Consider the following 19,323-nt stretch of genomic DNA (forward strand, 5'->3'; position numbering starts at 1 on the left):
TACGGAAATAGCTCCCTCTTTGACAGGTAATGTAGGTACAATCTGTTTTGGGTTGCAAGGCTGGATTTCTTAGCTTGGAACCCACTGAATCTGTAGGCTTTATAAACATCAAGTTTCCCTTACACTTTCACTAATTCCTGGGCCTTCAAGCTACAGGATCTCTTCCATTTTCTTTTTTCAAAGATTTTATTTATTTATTTTTAAAGATTTTTTTTTTTCATTTATTTGAGAGAGAATGAGAGAGAGAGCACATGAGAGGGGGGAAGGTCAGAGGGAGAAGCAGACTCCCCGCTGAGCAGGGAGCCTGATGCGGGACTCGATCCAGGGACTCCAGGATCATGACCTGAGCCGAAGGCAGTCACCTAACCAACTGAGCCACCTAGGCACCCAAGATTTTATTTATTTATATGACAGAGAGAGACACAGCGAGAGAGGGAACACAAGCAGGGGGAGTGGGAGAGGGAGAAGCAGGCTTCCCGCGGAGCAGGGAGCCCGATGCAGGGCTCCATCCCAGGACCCTGGGATCATGACCTGAGCCGAAGGCAAACCCTCAATGACTGAGCCACCCAGGTGCCCCTCTTCTATTTTCAACTCAGGCTTCCTCCTAAAAACTGACTTTGCCCAAAATGAATACAAATACAAAAATCAGTTGCACTTTCTGCTATCCCCAAATGAATCCACCTGTACACAAAAGCCTTCATGATGCATGTGGCCATTTTTATGTATACATTACTGGTGAGAGATGAGAGAGCACACTCCAGGGAAAGGTATTGAAGAAGCTCTCACAGAAAGGACTGTTCTTCTATGTATCTCATGGCTGCTCAGCCTATGAGGACCACAGGCTCTTGTATGTCTTCCTATTCAGTTCCTCACCCTGCTGGGCACTTTCCTCTTTCCCATGTCCTCTCATTTCTACAGTAAGTAGTTAACCTTGATCTCTACTGTGATATGGAGCAATTTGCTTTCCTAAGTCTTTATCCTGGTATGAATACCTAGGATTAGCTTGATTTGGAGAGTAGGTTTGCCTTCTTTACCTACAACTTCTTAAGTAGTTTAACCTATATACCTATAGGGCGCCTGGGTGGCTCAGTTGGTTAAGCGACTGTCTTCGGCTCAGGTCATGATCCTGGAGTCCCGGGCTGGAGTCCCGCATCGGGCTCCCTGCTCAGCGGGGAGTCTGCTTCTCCGTCTGACCCTCTTCCCTCTCGTGCTCTCTGTCTCTCATTCTCTCTCTCTCAAATAAATAAATAAAATCTTAAAAAAAAAACCTATATAGCTATAAGCTTATCAGTATCTATTTTGCTTTCTTTTCTATTAAAGTATACTTGACATACAATGTTACATTAGTTCACGTGAAAAACATGGTGATTTGACAACTGTATATGTTCTATGCTCACTGCAAGTGAGCAAACATCTGTCACCATAAAATGCTATTATACTACCATTGAATGTATTTCCTATGTTGTATCATATCCCCTATGACTTATTAATTCCATAACTGGAAGCCTGTACTTCCCAGTCCCATTTCCCCATTTTGCCCATCATCCTTCTCCATTCCACTCCAGTAACCATGGTCTTTATGGTCTCTCATTTTTTTTTTTGTTTCTTGACATTTGTGACAATGTGGATAGACCCAGAAGGTATTATTGCTATTTGAAATAAGTCAAAGAATTCATATATAAAATCAAAACTAAAAACAAATGAACAAACAAGAGTAGAAACAGACCCATAAATATCGATTTTGTTTTGAATAAAGTCCATGGATAATCTTGAGGACTAAAAAAAATTCCAAGATTACACACATTTTCTAATGTAACAAGCTGGCCTCTCACAATTTTCCAATCCTGGCAGAAGACAGGAGGCTCTTAGCAACGTGCAAAGTATGTTATGGCTCATGACACAGTAAAAACCATAAACTTCATCACACTAATTTCACTTGCCAGCTCCCCACCCCAAACTGATACAGGTAGATGCTGCACATGCAGTGGTTTTCTGTCCCATCTGTAGACCCTGAGCACAAGAAGCCCCAATAGCTTAAAGGTACATCCTGCATATCTGCCAATCCATTGCCATGGAACGAGACATTGGTTTTCCTGAAATATATTGGGGGGTGGAACTCTTTCAGAAAGGCTACTGGGGAAGTTATTTTTTTATTTTAATTTTAATTTTAGTTAGAGATTTATTTATATTTTAGAGAGAGGAGGGGAGGGGCAGGGGAGAGGGGGAGAGAATCTCGAACAGATTTGCCTCTGAATGCAGAGCCAGAAATGGGGCTCCATTCTCGGACCCTGAGATCACGACCTGATCAGAAATCAAGAGTCCAACACTTAACTGACTGAGCCCACCCAGGTGCCCCTCTATTATATTTTAAATAGAACATCTTTTTCACATTCTAAAGAACAAGACTCACATGCACCTATTTGCAGCCCGAAAACTTTGGGAGTTATTCTGGACCTCATACCCATCATGCATGTTTGTGCATTTTCTTACTTCTGGGCTACAGAGAGTTGATAAAGTATCCAGGTGGGATCTAAATGATGTTTCCTTCACTGAAATCCCAGGAACAGACCTCATCAGCAATAGGAATCTTGGACTCAACACCTTCCCCTGTCGTTCTGTCACCAAGGATTATTTTCAATACTTGCAGGACTTTAATTCAAAGTGACAAATATTGATGGCCTCTTGGAAGCCAGGTTGGAGAAAAGGGAGAAGGCTCTGGGATATAGGGAAGTGTTCTGAAATCCTCGCCTTGAGTATCACTTCTGAAAAGACTTTAAAAATAGGTGAAAACATGAGGCAGAAACATAAGAACTAGAGGAATCAGCATTTACAATTTCAGGAATTTCAGGAGAAAACCATGACATGGCCTCTGACTTGGGGCACCAGGCTTACCTGAGAACTAGCCATTTCTTCTTTCACCTCATCCTCCAGATTTCTTTCTCACAAGCTTTTTGGAGAGAAATCACAGCTGCCATCACGAGAAAATGCCATTAAAGCCACCAATAGAAACTCTTCATCTGTAAACTGCTCACCTGAAGACAGGATCCTGAAATGCTGCAAAGTCCTAACTTCCTAGTCCGTTTTGTCAGTAGCTCCTACTTGAAGACCAATCCCTAACTTTCCCTTCTCCGCTTTCAGGGGGCCTTCCCTCCCACAGATGCCCACAAATTCAGCTAGAGCACAGGAACTATGTGCTGCATGGACCTGACCCACCCCAACTCACGTAGCAGAGACCCTGTTACCTCTCCTTGAGCCAAAGTCGGCTCTCAACTCTGCAAAATAACATGAAGCCCTCGTGCTTAAAGCTGGCCTCACTTAGAATCACCGGGAGCCCTTAATTAACACTGTTGTTTTCACCCAAACCAATTGACAGAATCTGAGGCAGAGGGCACCTGTGATGATCATCTTTGAAACTCCACACGTGATCCTACCGGGGAGCACTTGGGGAGGTGATCAGGCAAAGCACAGTAACCAAGGCTGTGGTTGTGAGCAGATTTAGATCCATGCCTTCTCCACTGATCAGGGTTTCTGGAGACTGACACTTTCTCCCTCTTTCTGCTACACAGAGGGAGACACCCTTATAAATGGAGCTTTCCCATATAAATACAAACGTCTATCACAAAGGAAATATATACTGTGTTTCAGAGCTTTTCCTGTATTCCTAGATTCCCAAACATTTATTTTCATAACTGCCAGTTTTGCAAAGTGCATGTAATTTTTACCCTCCCATCAGCAATATGAGAATTCTAATTCATCAACATTCTCATTGAAATTTGGTGCTTTATCTTTTTTCTTTATTTTACCCATTCTAGAAAATGTTGACTGGTTTCTCACTGCAAAATAGGAAGTTGTCTTCCTGTTGTTGTCAAGGTGACTGAAACGGAAACCACTTAAAAGCATCAACTTGAATAAAAACCAAAATGGCTTCGTTTAAGTCTTCAGTGAGACTCCATTTCAAACTAAATAAGCTTTTTTCTCACTTCTGCAAACCTCCCTTCCTACCTTCTGAGCCTGTTTTAGGAACCTGGTTCCACCCTGACAGCGTGATGAACAGGGCTGGCAACACAGACACAGTTCCTGTGGAAACCGGCTAGATCCTGCATTTCCCTACAAAACCCCAGCCCCTTCCTCTGGGTGGGCTTGCGGTTTTGAAGGCCCTGACCTGCTGCAGCCTCCTTTGGTGACAAAGCAATAAAACTACTGTTCCTCTTTGTCCCCCACTCTGTGTTCCTGTTATATTTTGGATCTGAAGCACAGAGGTCAGTTTCTTTTTTTTTCATTCAATAAATTAACATATAGTGTATTACTAGTTTCAGTGGTAGAGTTTAGTGATTCATCAGTTGCATACAACATCAAGTGCCCTTTACATCATGTGCCTTCCTTAATGCCCATCACCCATTACCCCATCCCCCACCCACTTCCCCTCTAGCAACCTTCAATTTGTTTCCTATAGTTATGAGTCTCTCTTATGGTTTGTCTGCCTCTCTGATTTTCTATTTTATTTTTCCCTCCTTTCCCCTATGATCCTGTTTTGTTTCTTTTTAAGATTTTTTATTTATCAGAGAGAGAGAGACAGAGGCAGGCAGAGGAAGAAGCAGGCTCCTTGCTCAGCAAGGAGCCCAATGTGGGACTCTATCCCAGGACCCTGGGATCATGACCTGAGCCAAAGGCAGCCGCTTAACCGACGGAGCCACCCAGGCATCCCTCCTGTTTTGTTTCTTAAATTCCACATATGAGTGAAATCATAGGATAATTATCTTTCTTTTTTTTTTTTAAGATTTTATTTATTTTTCTGACAGAGAGAGAGACAGCGAGAGAGGGAACACAAGCAGGGGGAGTGGAGAGGGAGAAGCAGGCTTCCCGCCAAGTGGGGAGCCCGATGCGGGGCTCGATCCCAGGACTCTGGGACCATGACCTGAGCCAAAGGCAGATGCCCAATGACTGAGCCACCCAGGTGCCCCGGAAAATTATCTTTCTGATTGACTTATTTCTCTTAGCATAATACCCTGTAGTTCCATCCACATCATTGCAAATGATAAGATTTCATTTTTCTGATGGCTGAGTAATATTCCATTGTATATATAACAACATCTTCTTTATCCGTTCAGCTGTCACTGCATATCTGGACTCTTTCCATATTTTGGCTATTGGGGACATTGCTCCTGGAAACACTGGGTTGCAGGAGCCCCTTTGGATTACTATGATTGTATCCTTTGGGGAAATAGAGAGTAATGCAATTGCTGGGTCATAGGGTAGCTCTATTTTCAACTTCTTGAGGAGCCTCCATACTGTTTTCCAGAGTGGCTGCACCAGCTTGCATTCCCACCAACAGTGTAAGGGGGTTTCCATTCCTCTGCATCCTCACCAACATCTGTTGTTTCCTGACTTGTTAGTTTTACGCATTCTGACTGGTGTGAGGTGGTATCTCATTGTGGTTTTGATTTGTATTTCTCTGATGCTCGGTGATGTTGAGCGTTTTTTCATCTGTCTTTTGGCCATTTGTATGTCTTCTTTGGAGAAATATCTGTTCGTGTCTTTTGCCCTTTTCTTGATTGGATTATTTGTTCTTTGGGCGTTGAGTTTGATAAGTTCTTTATAGATTTTGCATGCTAGTCCTTTATCTGATTAAGACATTTGCAAATATCTTCTTCCATTCTCTCCTTTGTCTCTTGGTTTTGTCAACTGTTTCCTTTGCTGTGCAAAAGCTTTTTATCTTGATGAAGTGCCAATAGTTCATTTTTGCCCTTGCTTCCCATGACTTTGGCGATGTGTCTAGGAAGAAGTTGCTAGTACTATGTTGAACAATAGTAGTGAAATTGGACATCCCTGTAGTGTTCCTGACCTTAGGGGGAAAGTTCTCAGTTTTTCATCATTAAGCATGATATTCGCTGTGGGATTTTAATATATGGCTTTTAGGATATTGAGGTATTTTCCTTCTATCCCCACACTGCAGAGATTGTTTATCAAGAAAGGATCCTGTATTTTGTCAAATGCTTTTTCTGCATTGATTAAGAGGATCATATGGTTCTTGTCCTTTCTTCTATTAATGTGGTGTATCACATTGATTGATTTGTGGATATTGAACCACCCTTGCAGCCCAGAAGTAAATCCCACTTGGTCATGGTAAATAAACCTTTTAAGGTATTGTTGGATCATAGTGGCTAGTGTATTGGTGAGAATGTTTGCATCCATGTCCATTAGGGATATTGGTCTGTAATTCTCATTTTTAGTGGGGTCTTTGTTTGATTTGGGATCAAGGTAATATTGCTGACCTCATTGAATGAGTTTGGTTTAACTGACTGAGCCACCCGGCACCCCTCACTGAATGAGTTTGGAAGTTTTCCTTTCATTACTATTTTTTGAAATAGCTTCAGAAGAATACGAATTAGTTCTTCTTGAAATGTTTGGTAGAATTCCACTGGGAGGCCCTCTAGTCCTGGATTTCTGTTTGTTGGGAGATTTTTTTTTTTTTAAGATTTTATTTATTTACCTGAGAGAGAGAGCATGAGAGGGAAGAGGGTCAGAGGGAGAAGCAGACCCCCCGCTGAGCAGGGAGCCCGATGTGGGACTCGATCCCGGGACTCCAGGATCATGACCCGAGCCGAAGGCAGTCGCCCAACCAACTGAGCCACCCAGGCGCCCCTGTTGGGAGATTTTTGATTACTGCTTCAATTTCTTTGCTGGTTATGGTGTTCTGTTTCTTCTTTTTCAGTTTTGATAGGTTATATGTTTCTAGGAATGCATCCATTTCTTCCAGATTGCCTAATTTGTTGACAAATATTGCTCATAAAATGTTCTCTCTTTTTTTGCTCATAATGTTATAATTGTATTTCTTCAGTTTTGGTTGTGATCTCTCCTCTTTCATTTATGATTTTATTTATTTGGGTCCTTTCTCTTTTCTTTTTGAGAAGTCCGGCTAAGGGTTTATCGATCTTATTAAATCTTTCAAAGAACCAGCTCCATTTTCATTGATCTGTTCTACTCTTCTTTTGTTATCTATTTCATTGATTTCTGCTCTAATCTTTATTATTTCTCTTCTCCTTCTGGATTTGGGGTTTATTTGCTGTTCTTTCTCCAGCTCCTTAGGTGTAAGATTAGGCTGTGTATTTGAGACTTCTCTTGTTTCTTGGTAAAGAATTGCATTGCTAAATAGTTCCCTTTACCTTTGCTACAACCCAATGTTCTGAACTGTTATATTTTTTATTTTCATTTGTTTCATGATTTTTTTTAAATTCTTCTTTAATTTCCGGGTTGACCTATTCATTCTTTAGTATGAATGAATATTTCACTAGTCACTCTTTAACCTTCAAGTGTTTGTGTTCCTTCCAAGTTTTCTCTTGTGATTGAGTTCAAGTTTTAAAGCCTTGTTCTCTGAAAATATGCACGGAATAATTCCAATATTTTGGTACCAGTTGAGACCTGATTTGTCAAACAGTATGTGATCTATTCTGCAGAATGTTCCATGCAAACACAAGAAGAATGTTTATTCTGTTGCTTTAGGATGAAATGCTCTGAATATATCTCTGGAGTCCGTCTGGTCCAGTGTGTCATTCAAAGCCCTGTTTCCTTGTTGAACTTCTGCTTAGATGATCTGTCCATTGCTGTGAGTGGTGGTTGAAGTTCACTACTATTATCGTATCATCAATGTGTTTCCTTTATTTTGTTATTAATTGGTTTATACAATTGGCTGCTCCCAAGTTAGGGGCATAAATATTTACAGTTGTTAGATCTTCTTGTTGGATAGACCCTTTTATTATGATATAGTGTCCTTCTTCACCTTTTATTAGTCTTTGGTTTAAAATCTAGTTTGATATAAGGATTGCTACTCCAGCTTTCTTTTAATGTCCATTAGTATGATAAATCGTTCTCCACCCCCTCACTTTCAATCTGGATGTGTCTTTCACTCTAACATCAGTCTCTTGGAAGGAGCATATCAATGGGTCTTATTTTTTTTTTTTTATCCAATCTGATACCCTATGCCTTTTGATTGGAGCATTTATCCCATTCACATTCAGAGTAATTATGGAAAGACATGAATTTAGTGCCATTGTATTATCTATAAAGTCGCTGTTTTGTATATTGTCTCTGTTCCTTTCTGATCTTTCTTCTTTTGGACTCTCTCTCTGCTCAAATGATCGCCCTTAATATTTCTTGCAGGCCTGGTCTAGTGATCACAAATTCCTTTAGTTTTTGTTTGTCCTGGCAGCTCTTGATCTCTCCTATTCCTAATGTCAGCCTTGCTGTATAAAGTATTCTTAGCTGCATATTTTTCTCATTTAGCACATTGACTATAACATGCCAGTCCTTTCTTGCCTGCCAGAAAGTGTCTGTGAACCTGTCTGTTGCCAGCCTTCTCTTTTCACCCTTGTAGGTTACTGATCTCTTGTCTGGAGCTGCTTCCAGGATTTTCTCTTTATCTCTGATCTTTACAAGCTTCGCTATTTTATGTCAACCTGTTGACTTATTTTTACTGATTTTGAGGGGGGTTCTTGGTGCTTCCTGGACTTGAATGCCTATATCCTTTCCCAGATTGGGTAAGTTCTCAGCTATAATTTGTTCAAATAAACCTTCCCGCCCCCCCTCCCCTGCTCTTCCTCTGGGATTGCTTTACTTCGTGGTATCACTGATCTCTTGAATCCTCACTTTGTGATCCAGTAGTTATCTTTTTCTCAGCTTCCTTATTCTCCATTTTGTCTTCTATATCACTGACGCTCTCTTCTGCCTCACTTGTCATAGCAGTTAGGGCCTCCTTTTTTTATTACATCTCAGTAATAGCCTTTTAGATTTCGACTTGATTAGATTTTGGTTCTTTTATTTCTCCAGTAGGGGGATTTTCTATTGTCTTTTTGCTTTTTTGAAGCCCAGCTAGTATCTTTATAGTCGTTGATTTGAATTCTAGTTCTGACTGTGTACTTATATCCATATTGATTAAATCCATGGTAGTGAGTACTGCCCCTTGTTATTTCTTTTAGGGTGAGTTTTTCCATCTTGTCATTATGTCCAGAAAAGAATAGATGAATGAGGGAAAAATACAAAAATAGCAACAATGACACTAGAAAAAATATACACTAATCAGAAGAGAACAGAAACAAAAAAAAAAAAAAGGAGAGAGAAAATAAAATCAAACAAGAAGTAGAACACAACTAGATCCAGAAACTAGATCCTGTATTTTGGTTGGCTTGGTAGAAGAAACTAGATCCCAAAATAGGAAAGAAAGAAAAACATATATATATATATGTATGAAAACAAATATATATATATATGAAAATAAAATTGAATACAATGAAAGGAAGTCAAAAATGAAAAAGGTATATAAAATATAAATGTAAAAATGAAAATTGAAAATGACTTAAAAATAATTGATAAGAAAATAACTGAAAAAAATATAAAACTGAAAGACTAAAGAATAATGAGAAAAATCCACAAATGCTATATACTGTTTTTTCCCAAAAACTGGAGTTTTGGATTTCTCTATGATCAGTATATGTGGTAAAAGAGGAAGTTCTTGCTGGTCTTCTTGGGGAGGGTCCTGTTGCACTGATTCTCAGGTGTCTATTGGATGGAATTGCACTGCCCTTGCCAGGGGGCCAGGCTCAGTGGAGGTGGCTCTGGATTGTACTATATTGCTGTTTTGATGCCTGAAGGCTTTCAGCACCATTGGGAAGGATGAAAATGGCGATGTCCCAATCTCTAGCCCCAGATCTGAAAGTTTGTGGCTCCCCACAGAAAAGCAATCACTCGCTGTCTCCCTGGTTTCCATCCGAATTCTGTGTTCACCCAGCCTGTGACCAAGCATTTTTTACTCAGGCATGTGATCCCATTTCAAGTCTCCAAACATTACAGCCTTCTGCGGCATGGACCTGTGTGCGCTGTTCCTCCTGAGGTAAGGAGGGGGGTCTCGCCGTAATTCAACCTCCTGCTGGTCCCCTGCTTGGAGAGTAGTCACCCACTGTGCAGCAGTTCTTGGTTTTTGTCAACACCGAGCAGAACGCTGGTGCCTGGACTCGCTCTTTTTAGCCAACTTCCCCACTCCGATGCTTTGGAACTCGGCCACACTCAAGCACCCCTGTTCTTTGTGTGACCCCAGGGATCCTGAGACCACACTGTCCCACCTGGGATTCCTTGCCTCTTTGCCACCTGAGCACCTTCCAGGCAGACTTCTAGAAGTTTCAATTTGTACTCTGCTGCTTATAGCACATTCTGGGACCCAGCTTCTTGAGGCTCCATCCTCCTGCAGTTTATCTTCCAATAATTTGCCTCCAGATTCACTTCTCCTCACCTCCTACCTTGCAAAAAGTGGTCGCTTCACTATTTGTAGCAATTCTTTTATCAGGTCTCTGGGTGATTTGGCAGGTTTTCAGAATGATTTGATAACTATCTGGCTGAATTCCAGGAACCAGACAAAATTACGACAAATTACAAAATTACTACTCCTCTGCTATCATAATTCCTCCTCCCCCCGGGTCAGTTTATACAATAAAATGAATGTGGAGGCCTCCATTCTCAATTCTTTGGATGGTCTAATAATTAACCTTATGTAAGACAGACTCACAACAAACAAACAAACAAACAAATAAAGGGAACCTCAAAGACATGAGGCTCAAAGACAGGGCTTACATGCCACCATGACTTAAGGAGAAAGTAGAGCTTTAGAATTTCAAACAAGGGGATGCATATTCACAGGAAAAAGGAAATAGCAAATATATGTCAAAAAATGGTTTGCCTCTCCAGGCGGGCAACTTTTTATAGTATGAAAAGTTAATCTCTGGCATTAGCTCTCTTCCTGATAGAGTTCCCCAACTAATTTATTCTTGGTATATATATCAGACTCACAAAAGAAGGGAATAAATTCCCTTGGCAGCAACAGAATACACCAAGAAAACACTTTTTAAAAGTTACTTAGAAGCCATGCCTCGGCCCCTCTGGCCAGCTTAGCTGTCTTTAAATTTTAGTAAACACCTTTAGCCTTCATGATTGATGAACTAAAACTTTCTTTGTACATCTATACATCATGCATTGTTTCCTAGAAAGCCTGATAATCAAACCTTCTGGCACAATCTCCCGCTGAGGCAGCCATGCACAACTTCTGAGCGCCTCCATAACATCTGTAGATGGCACCATTGAGTCTGCAGGCAATCAAGAAGTACAGACTACCCTGCCCTACTACTGATTAACTGCCCTCGAGTTCCTTTAAAAAAATGTGAGGGCAAGGCAGAAAACTTGCAGTTGGTTTTGGACATGAGTCTGTTTTTTCCCCAAGTGGCTGGCCTCCTGAATAAAGCTCATATGCCTTTCCAATCAAAAATTGTGCCTTGACTATTGGATTTTTGAAGGCCAGCAGTGGAACATGGGTTTTTTCCATAACAAAATTGTGGAATCATTGACCACATTGGTAAGAATTTTTGAGATATTTTATGGTGCAAGTTAGTAAGTTTATTCAAGTAACACAGGGACAGGACTTGTCCTCAGGAAGAGCTACACTTTTTGTTTTTTTACTTTTTTCTAAGGATCTTATTTATTTGAAGGGTAGGGGCAGAGGGCCCACAAGTGTGTGTGTGGTGGGGGGGCAGAGTCAGAAGGAAAGGAAGAAGCAGATTCCACACTGAGCAGGGAGCCTGAGAGAGATGCATCCCAGGAACCTGAGATCATGACTAGAGCGGAAGTAAGACACTTAACTGACTGAGCCAACCAAGCGCCCCAAGAGCGACAATTTTAATGTTTGAAGCAGGTGGTTATATGCTCGGTGCTTGAGGGGGTGGGGTTGTGCATGGAGTATTAGATCATAAATGTTTCATCAAATTTCTTTTTGCTTTTTCTTTTTAAAGATTTTATTTATTTGACAGAGAGAGAGAGAGAGAGATCACAAGCAGGGGCAGTGGCAGAAGGAGAGAGAGAAGCAGGCCCCCTGCGGAGTGGGGAACCTGAGGAGGGACTCGATCCCAAGACCCTGGGATCATGACCTGAGCCCAAGGCAGTTGCTCAACCAACTGAGCCACCCAGGCGCCCCTCATCAAATTGTTTTTTAAGGATTTATTTTAGAGATGGAGTGAGAGCGGGGGGAGGGCAGAGGGGGAGGAGAGCCAGGCTCATGCAGACACTGTGCTGAGCTGGAAGCCCAACACAGGGTTCATTCCGCCATGCTGAGATCATGACCTGAGGCGATATCGTACCTCGGCCACTTAACGGACTGAGGCACCCCAGCACCCCTCCTCAGATCTATACTCATGAACCGACTTCTGCAAAATTCCTAAGGTGCTTAGCATTCAGTTCAATATTAACTATTGGTGAGATGTACAGGACTCATTAGACCATTTAAGAATGTAGAAATCTGCACGTATTTGATCCTTTTTTCTTTTAAAGATTTATTTATTTATTTTGAGAGAGTGAGAATGAGAGAGAGAGAGAGTACATGAGAGGGGGGAGGGTCGGAGGGAGAAGCAGACTCCCCGCCGAGCAGGGAGCCCGATGCGGGACTCGATCCCGAGACTCCAGGATCATGACCTGAGCTTAACGCAGTCGCGTAACCGACTGAGCCACCCAGGCGCCCCACGTATTTGATCCTTGTCAAAACTATGCAGGCTAGGTCAGCCTCCTGGGCTAAAATGAACATTTTTCTGTTTCTATTTCTTATCCTTTCACCAATGACCAATTTTTTGTCCTTAAATTTTTTACTCTTGGCTTTTCAAGTTTTTATTTAAATTCCAGTTACTTAAGTTCCAGCCACCTGGGTAGCTCCGTCAGTTAAGCATCTGCCTTTGGCTCAGGTCATGGTCCCGGGGTCCTGGGATCGAGCCCCGCATCGGGCTCCCTGCTCGGCGGGAAGCCTGCTTCTCCCTCTCCCACTCCCCCTGCTTGTGTTCCCTCTCTCGCTGTGTCTCTGTGTCAAATAAATAAATAAAATCTTTAAAAAAAATAAATTCCAGTTAACATATAGTGCTAATATTAGTTTCATGAGTAGAATTTAATGATTTATCACTTATATACAAAACCCAGTGCTCATCACAAGTGCCCTCCTTAACACCCATCACCTACCTCCCCCATCTGAACCTCGCCTCCAACAACCCTGTTTGTTCTCTGTAGTTAAGAGTCTGTTTTGTGGTTTCCCTACCATTTTTCCCATGTTCATTTGTTTCATTTCTTAATTTCCACATGAATGAACTCATAAGGTATTTGTCTTCCTCTGACTGACTTATGCCACTTAGCATTATACATTGGCCCCATCCATGTCACTGCAAATGGCAAGATTTCATTATTTATACCTGAGTAATATTGCATTGTATATATTGGTCCTTCAATCTTTAAGGTTGTTGAAGGTGAAGTCTTCATCTTTTGTAACTTCTTGTAATTTCCAATATGTCAAGACATTTATATTAAGCTTTCAGAGCTTCAGGAAAAAGGCAGTTTTAGGGGCGCCTGGGTGGCTCATTTGTTAAGCGTCTGCCTTCAGCTCGGGTCATGATCCCCGGGTCCTGGGATCGAGCCCCGCGTCGGGCTCCCTGCTCGGCGGGAAGCCTGCTTCTCCCTCTCCCGCTCCCCCTGCTTGTGTTCCCTCTCTCGCTGTGTCTCTCTCTGTCAAATAAATAAACAAAATCTTAAAAAAAAAAAAAAAAAGGCGGTTTTAGTTCTCACACAATTTCAGGTCAGAAGGGTGGGGGAAAAATGAGAACGTTTGGGGATTTGTAGCCGGTCAATGGATGACACTAGAAGAAATCAGAATCTAGTCCACATTCTAATGAATACTATTAAAATCTTTTATCTACAAACATGTTATTGAAACATATTTTTCCCTATAATCATACCAAACATACTAAATTAATATTAATTTCATTGAAAATAAATCTAGTTGAAGGAAGAAAACTTGGCCTGATTATTTACATAGTGCACCAGGAAGAAAGGTTTGATGGATAGATCAGTTTTGTTGAACGTTTCATAACGAATCTCTATACTGAACTTTTAATAGCTTCTCCAGGCCAGAAGCCAAGCCAAATATATGTCGCCAGACATTGCCTGTGGTATCGATAGATTTGGGTGAATTTCGCTCTTCTTGAGGTCCCCCAGATAACCAGGTTCCTCCACCTCTTAGGAAATGATCTTGGGGCACCGAGGGGGTTCAAGTCAGTTAAGTGTCTGCCTTCGGCTCAGGTTGCGATCCCAGGGTCCTGGGCTGGAACCCTAGGTTAAGCATCCTGCTCTGCAGGGAGCCTGCTTGTCTCACTCCCCGACCCACACTCGTGCTCACTTGGGCTTTCTCTCGAATGAATAAAATCTTCAAAAAAACCCCAAAAAAACCTTGGTTATATAACAGTATTTCTAATGATTTCTTGTCATATGGATAACAGATTCTTATGAAATTATGCATATACATGTGATGGCATAAAAAATTAAGAATAGTTACTGAGAATTTCTGAATTTGGGAGGAATCAGAAAGGGAGAAAAGATGAATGTTTCGATTTGTTTACAAAGGTGTATTTTGTATAAATACTCCAAGTCAGTCGACCAAAGACAAAAAGTCTCTTAAATCTGTAAAAAAACAAAACATTTTCTAAGGTTTTTGTTTGCATTTCACTTAAACACACAAGGTAACATTTGTTTTAGGTTTATAATAGTGATTGTACAATTCCATATAACACCCAGTGCTCATCATAAGGACAATCCTTAGTCCCCATCACTTATTTAAGGCATCCATCTACCCACATCCACTCTGGCAACCATCAGGTTGTTCTCTAAAGAGTCTGTTTCTTGATTTACCTCTCCATTTCTTTTTTTCTTTCCCATTGCTCACTTGTTTTGATTTCTGAATTCCAAGTCTGAGTGAAATCATATGGGATTTGACTTTCTCTGACTCCTCTCATTTAGCAGAAGACTCTCTAGCTCCATGTTGTGGAAATGCCAAGATTTCATTAATTATAGGTTGATAAATATTCCCTACTATATATATCCCACATCTTTATTCATTCTGTAGTCAGTGAACACTTGTGCTGGACTGTTGGAACAGAAATGCTTCCCTGCTCTGTTGAACTGCTCCTCCAACAAATCCCTGCCATGGACAGAGCCAGAGCACGGGACTATACTCATCATGACACTGACTCAAGGGAGGAAGGTCCTGCACAGCAGTACATCACCTTCCCTGAACTGTCACCCAACTACAGTGGATCTAACCTTGATTGGGGTTATCTACCTGGGTTACTACTGTGTATGTGCAAGCACAGCACATGCCTTCCTGATCCTATTCCACTCTCCAGAAAACTTCATCTTGAACACCTATTCTGCCATGTGCCATTTTTAAAGCTCTGCACAAATAACTGCATTGCATCATCCAATACCCTCATCCATCACTTGCCACTGATCCAGGCCTGGGGAAACGCAGTAATCATTAACATCCAACATGTTAATGATGTCCTCAGTTAAGACATAGGAATTCAATCAATTATTGAAGATGAAGTAGGACTTCGCTACTCCTTAGAAACCCATCACCTTTGCCAATTCCTTTTCCCCGTTATAGGCATTCATCCAATGATACCACGAAGAGCTGCCCTGTGGCTTTGTACTGACTAAAGGGAGCCACCTCCGGTTTCCTCACCACATCGGGAGAATTCTTCACATTTTCTTTTAATAGGTCTTATCTGTCTAAAGATGGTGCTTCATCAAGTCTTGCTTAGATTCACGTCACAACCCAGTGTGAATGTCTGAATACCCACTGGCCTTCCATCACTCTAATCTCGAGTGTTTAGTGAGGACACTCTCGGCAAAACACAGGAAAAAAGAACGGTTGTGATGCCTTTGTACCTGTAAACATAATGAGGAAAAATAAAACTGGAGAAAAGGAGAAGATATCTTTCTGAATACAGGGAGTCAGTTGTGCACCTTTGGACAGTTGTCCTCCACGTGCTAATTCTTCACCTTATATATTTTCTCTCTCTTACGTGGGCTACCATATCACTCTCATTGGGATAGGTTTCTCTTATTTATGGGTTATCAATTACACACCCAACACAGTCATATGTGCACATTTATTTCATATACACATCCAAAAACACCTCCACATATGAAATGGGGCACATATCTTTATTTGGGGCCATGGTGAAGTGCTTCAGAGTCCCAGGACTAAGGACAGACTAGGCCATTCAAACTAAAGCAGGCTTAGGTAAACTGTGTGGGTGTCTTCCCTAAGGGACACGGGAGGGGAACGCTTTGGGACAAAGGAGAGATGGTTGCTTACAAGAATGGAATGAAGATGTCGTATCAGCAGTTACATTAACTTGGGACTCTGCAGCGTGTTGTCTTGGGATTCACTAGTGAGAATGGCTGATGTCATTCAAGGCCCCTGCAAAAGTACTGCCTACGCCAAAGGGGCGCTAAGTAGCAATAGCATAGAGTACATGAGCAAAAAACTCAACAATACCTCTATATTATATCCCTAATACATCCATAATAATGCCAAGAGTTTTCACAAAGAGAAAATCGTATGACAGACTAGGGGGAAAATAATCACACATCATATAAACCTTAAGATGACTGAGAAAATGGATTCGTAAGTATATTATTCCACACCATTACCAAATAGATGATACCATCAGTTACCTACAACCTTCAATAGAATGAGATGGATTCACATTGGTGCTGGGATAACATGTCCTTCGTTACACATCCATGTTAACATGTTAAAAATTATGTTTTGGGGCACCTGGGTGACTCCGTAGGTTAAGCATCTGCCTTCAGCTCAGGTCATAATCCCAGGGTGCTGGGATGGAGCACCAGGTGGGCTCCCCACTCGGTGGGGAGCCTGCTTCTCCCTTTCCCTCTGCCTGCCGCTCCCCCTGCTTGTGCACTTGTGCTCTTTCTCTGTCAAATAAATGAAATCTTTTTTAAAAAGTTGTTTTATTAAAATATATTAAGTTCACACAAAGACTAAGTGATGCATTTCAAATCCACCCTCTTATCACCTTTCAAAATACAGAATACAAGCTTTAAAAAGCATTCAAGGGCTGCTATCATGATGTGGGAGTAGTAATTTCCATAAACTTCAGGCCTGACGTCATTCTTAAGAAATGTGTTAGGTACAGCTGTACGGCACTCGGGGGAAGAGTTAGCTATCCTCTCCCCTCCCCCAGTTCTACTATTATTTATTTTAATATTTTTGAAAAAAAATAGAATTTTTTTTACAATATTTTCAACTTAAACACTATTCACCCTGAACACATATGGCAGCTTAACCTACCCAAGTATGAAGTTTAAGAGGCCAAAACTTCTAGGTTTGTTAAAAAAAAGTTGGGCTGTTGACTACTGTAGTGATGGTTAAACAAAGCAAGGAAAAGCACCACTCAAATCATGTGACCATTACTTTGTCCGGTTGGATTACGGTGGGTCAAAATGCTGCACTTCACATAGCTATGATGCATTGACTCTTTAGAAGATGCAATTCTCAAATTACATACTTCCTCAGATGTAACACTAGAAGAATTCCCTCTTTCTTACGTGATAAAATACCATCGAAGTCAGGACTAGTTCTCATCTGATCACTACCTTATAACTTCAATAAACCAAAGATATATTTGTCTATAAAGAATTATTTCAAATTAACAAGGCCTTCTTCAGAAAAAGGAGATCCTTTCTGTTACAAATGCAAATTTAAGTCTGAACTGAGAAATATGCCGAACAACTAGAACTTCATTTGAATGTACTCAGTTTTGGGGCGCCTGGGTGGCTCAGTTGTTAAGCGTCTGCCTTCGGCTTGGGCCCTGATCTCAGGGTCCTGGGATCCAGCCCCACATCGGGCTCCCTGCTCGGCGGGAGGCCTGCTTCTCCCTCTCCCACTCCCCCTGCTTGTGTTCCTGCTCTCGCTGTCTCTGTCAAATAAATAAAATCTTTTAAAAAATAAAATAAAAAATAAATGTACTCATTTTTATAAAGTTTAGACATTAACAAGCATTCACTAACCCTAAGGGACTAGTTTAGCCTCAAAAGACAATTCACTAAGATTTAGAGGTCGTTTTAATTTGGTGATTTGTCACAACTTTACTGGTGCTTCTTTCCTCTCTGTCTTCACATCAAACCATGGACTTGATTCTATTTTCAGTAAACGTTTGACAGCTTAATCCTTAGTAACAGTCTCAGCACTTTTTTAAAGATTTTATTTATTTATTTGACAGAGAGACACAGCGAGAGAGGGAACACAAGCAGGGGGAGTGAGAGAGGGAGAAGCAGGCTTTCCGCTGAGCAGGGAGCCCGATGCGGGGCTCGATCCCGGGACCCTGGGATCATGACCGGAGCTGAACGCAGACGCTTAATGACTGAGCCACCAGGCGCCCCCAGTCTCAGCACTTTTATTAAGCATGCAAGACTAACAAAACTTTGGCAATGCATAGTGTAACACAGTGACGAGAGCGCTTTTACAATTAAGTCTCCTAATACTGCCTGCACAGTGTGTAAATTGTGCTACATCCACCAAAAGAGGGCCCCATCTACTCAAATATTTTAGTACTTCACCCCAGGAACAAACTCCTTTGCATTTGGATTCAGATTGCTCTTGACCACAGGGTCTTCCAGAGAACAGCCGTCACTGATAACAAGGTCATTAAATTGGTCTTGGATTTGGTCCATAGTTTGTGGGAGATCTCGAGCTGGAATAAACTACTCACGTTCTTCTTCGTCCAGCATTTCTTGGAAGCAGCATTCAGTAAATTCTTCTTCCCATAACTCCTCTTCTATTTGTCTGTTGAATCCCTCTTCATTTTCCATCCATGTGTACTCTGCAAATGGATTGCCATCTTCATGAGAATGACCATTAATAATCACATCTTCATTGATGATGCTTGGGCTAGTACTGCTGCGACTTGGATCTTTCATGGTTGGCGTTGTTTTAGCCCAGTGCATGGCAGCATGGTCGGCAGCCTACGAATCTCCACAGGGAGCACCCCTTCCCCGTTCTACGTGCGCTTTGCCCAGCGCCTCCCTTCTCCAGTCCAAACAAACCAGCTATCCTTTGTGATGTGTGTCAGGATTTCTTCATTTCAACCACATCACCTCACACTCTTAATGATTACTCTGAAGATATTATCAGTACTTTACTGGACTGTCACCTCTTTTTCCTTAAAGAGCTATTAGTAAAACCTTGTATCTCTAATATTCAGGAAGTTCTGTAGTTTACAATACATGGAGTATCATACAGTTGAACAGCTATTTCATGATAACTCACATCCATGTTATAACCATAAACAGCATCTCCATTTAGTTTTTCTGCATATTTGGGTATTATACTGTCCATCATCCATGGAAAATTAGGTATGCATGAGTTCCACCTAATGAAGAAGGGCATCTCATATC

At 41.4% G+C, this 19,323-nt stretch overlaps 1 pseudogene; it reads right to left on the reverse strand.

The window, feature by feature from the left end:
* Window positions 1-18,415: 18,415 nt before the first annotated feature.
* LOC114201795 (polyadenylate-binding protein-interacting protein 2 pseudogene) lies at window positions 18,416-18,846 on the reverse strand (annotated as a pseudogene).
* Between the last annotated feature and the right edge of the window lie 477 nt (window positions 18,847-19,323).

This window comes from Eumetopias jubatus, unplaced genomic scaffold (assembly GCF_037043125.1).
Source record: "Eumetopias jubatus isolate StellerSeaLion01/CBP00866 unplaced genomic scaffold, mEumJub1_p1.0 scaffold_10, whole genome shotgun sequence".
In the NCBI taxonomy this organism is placed as follows: Eukaryota; Metazoa; Chordata; class Mammalia; order Carnivora; family Otariidae; genus Eumetopias; species Eumetopias jubatus.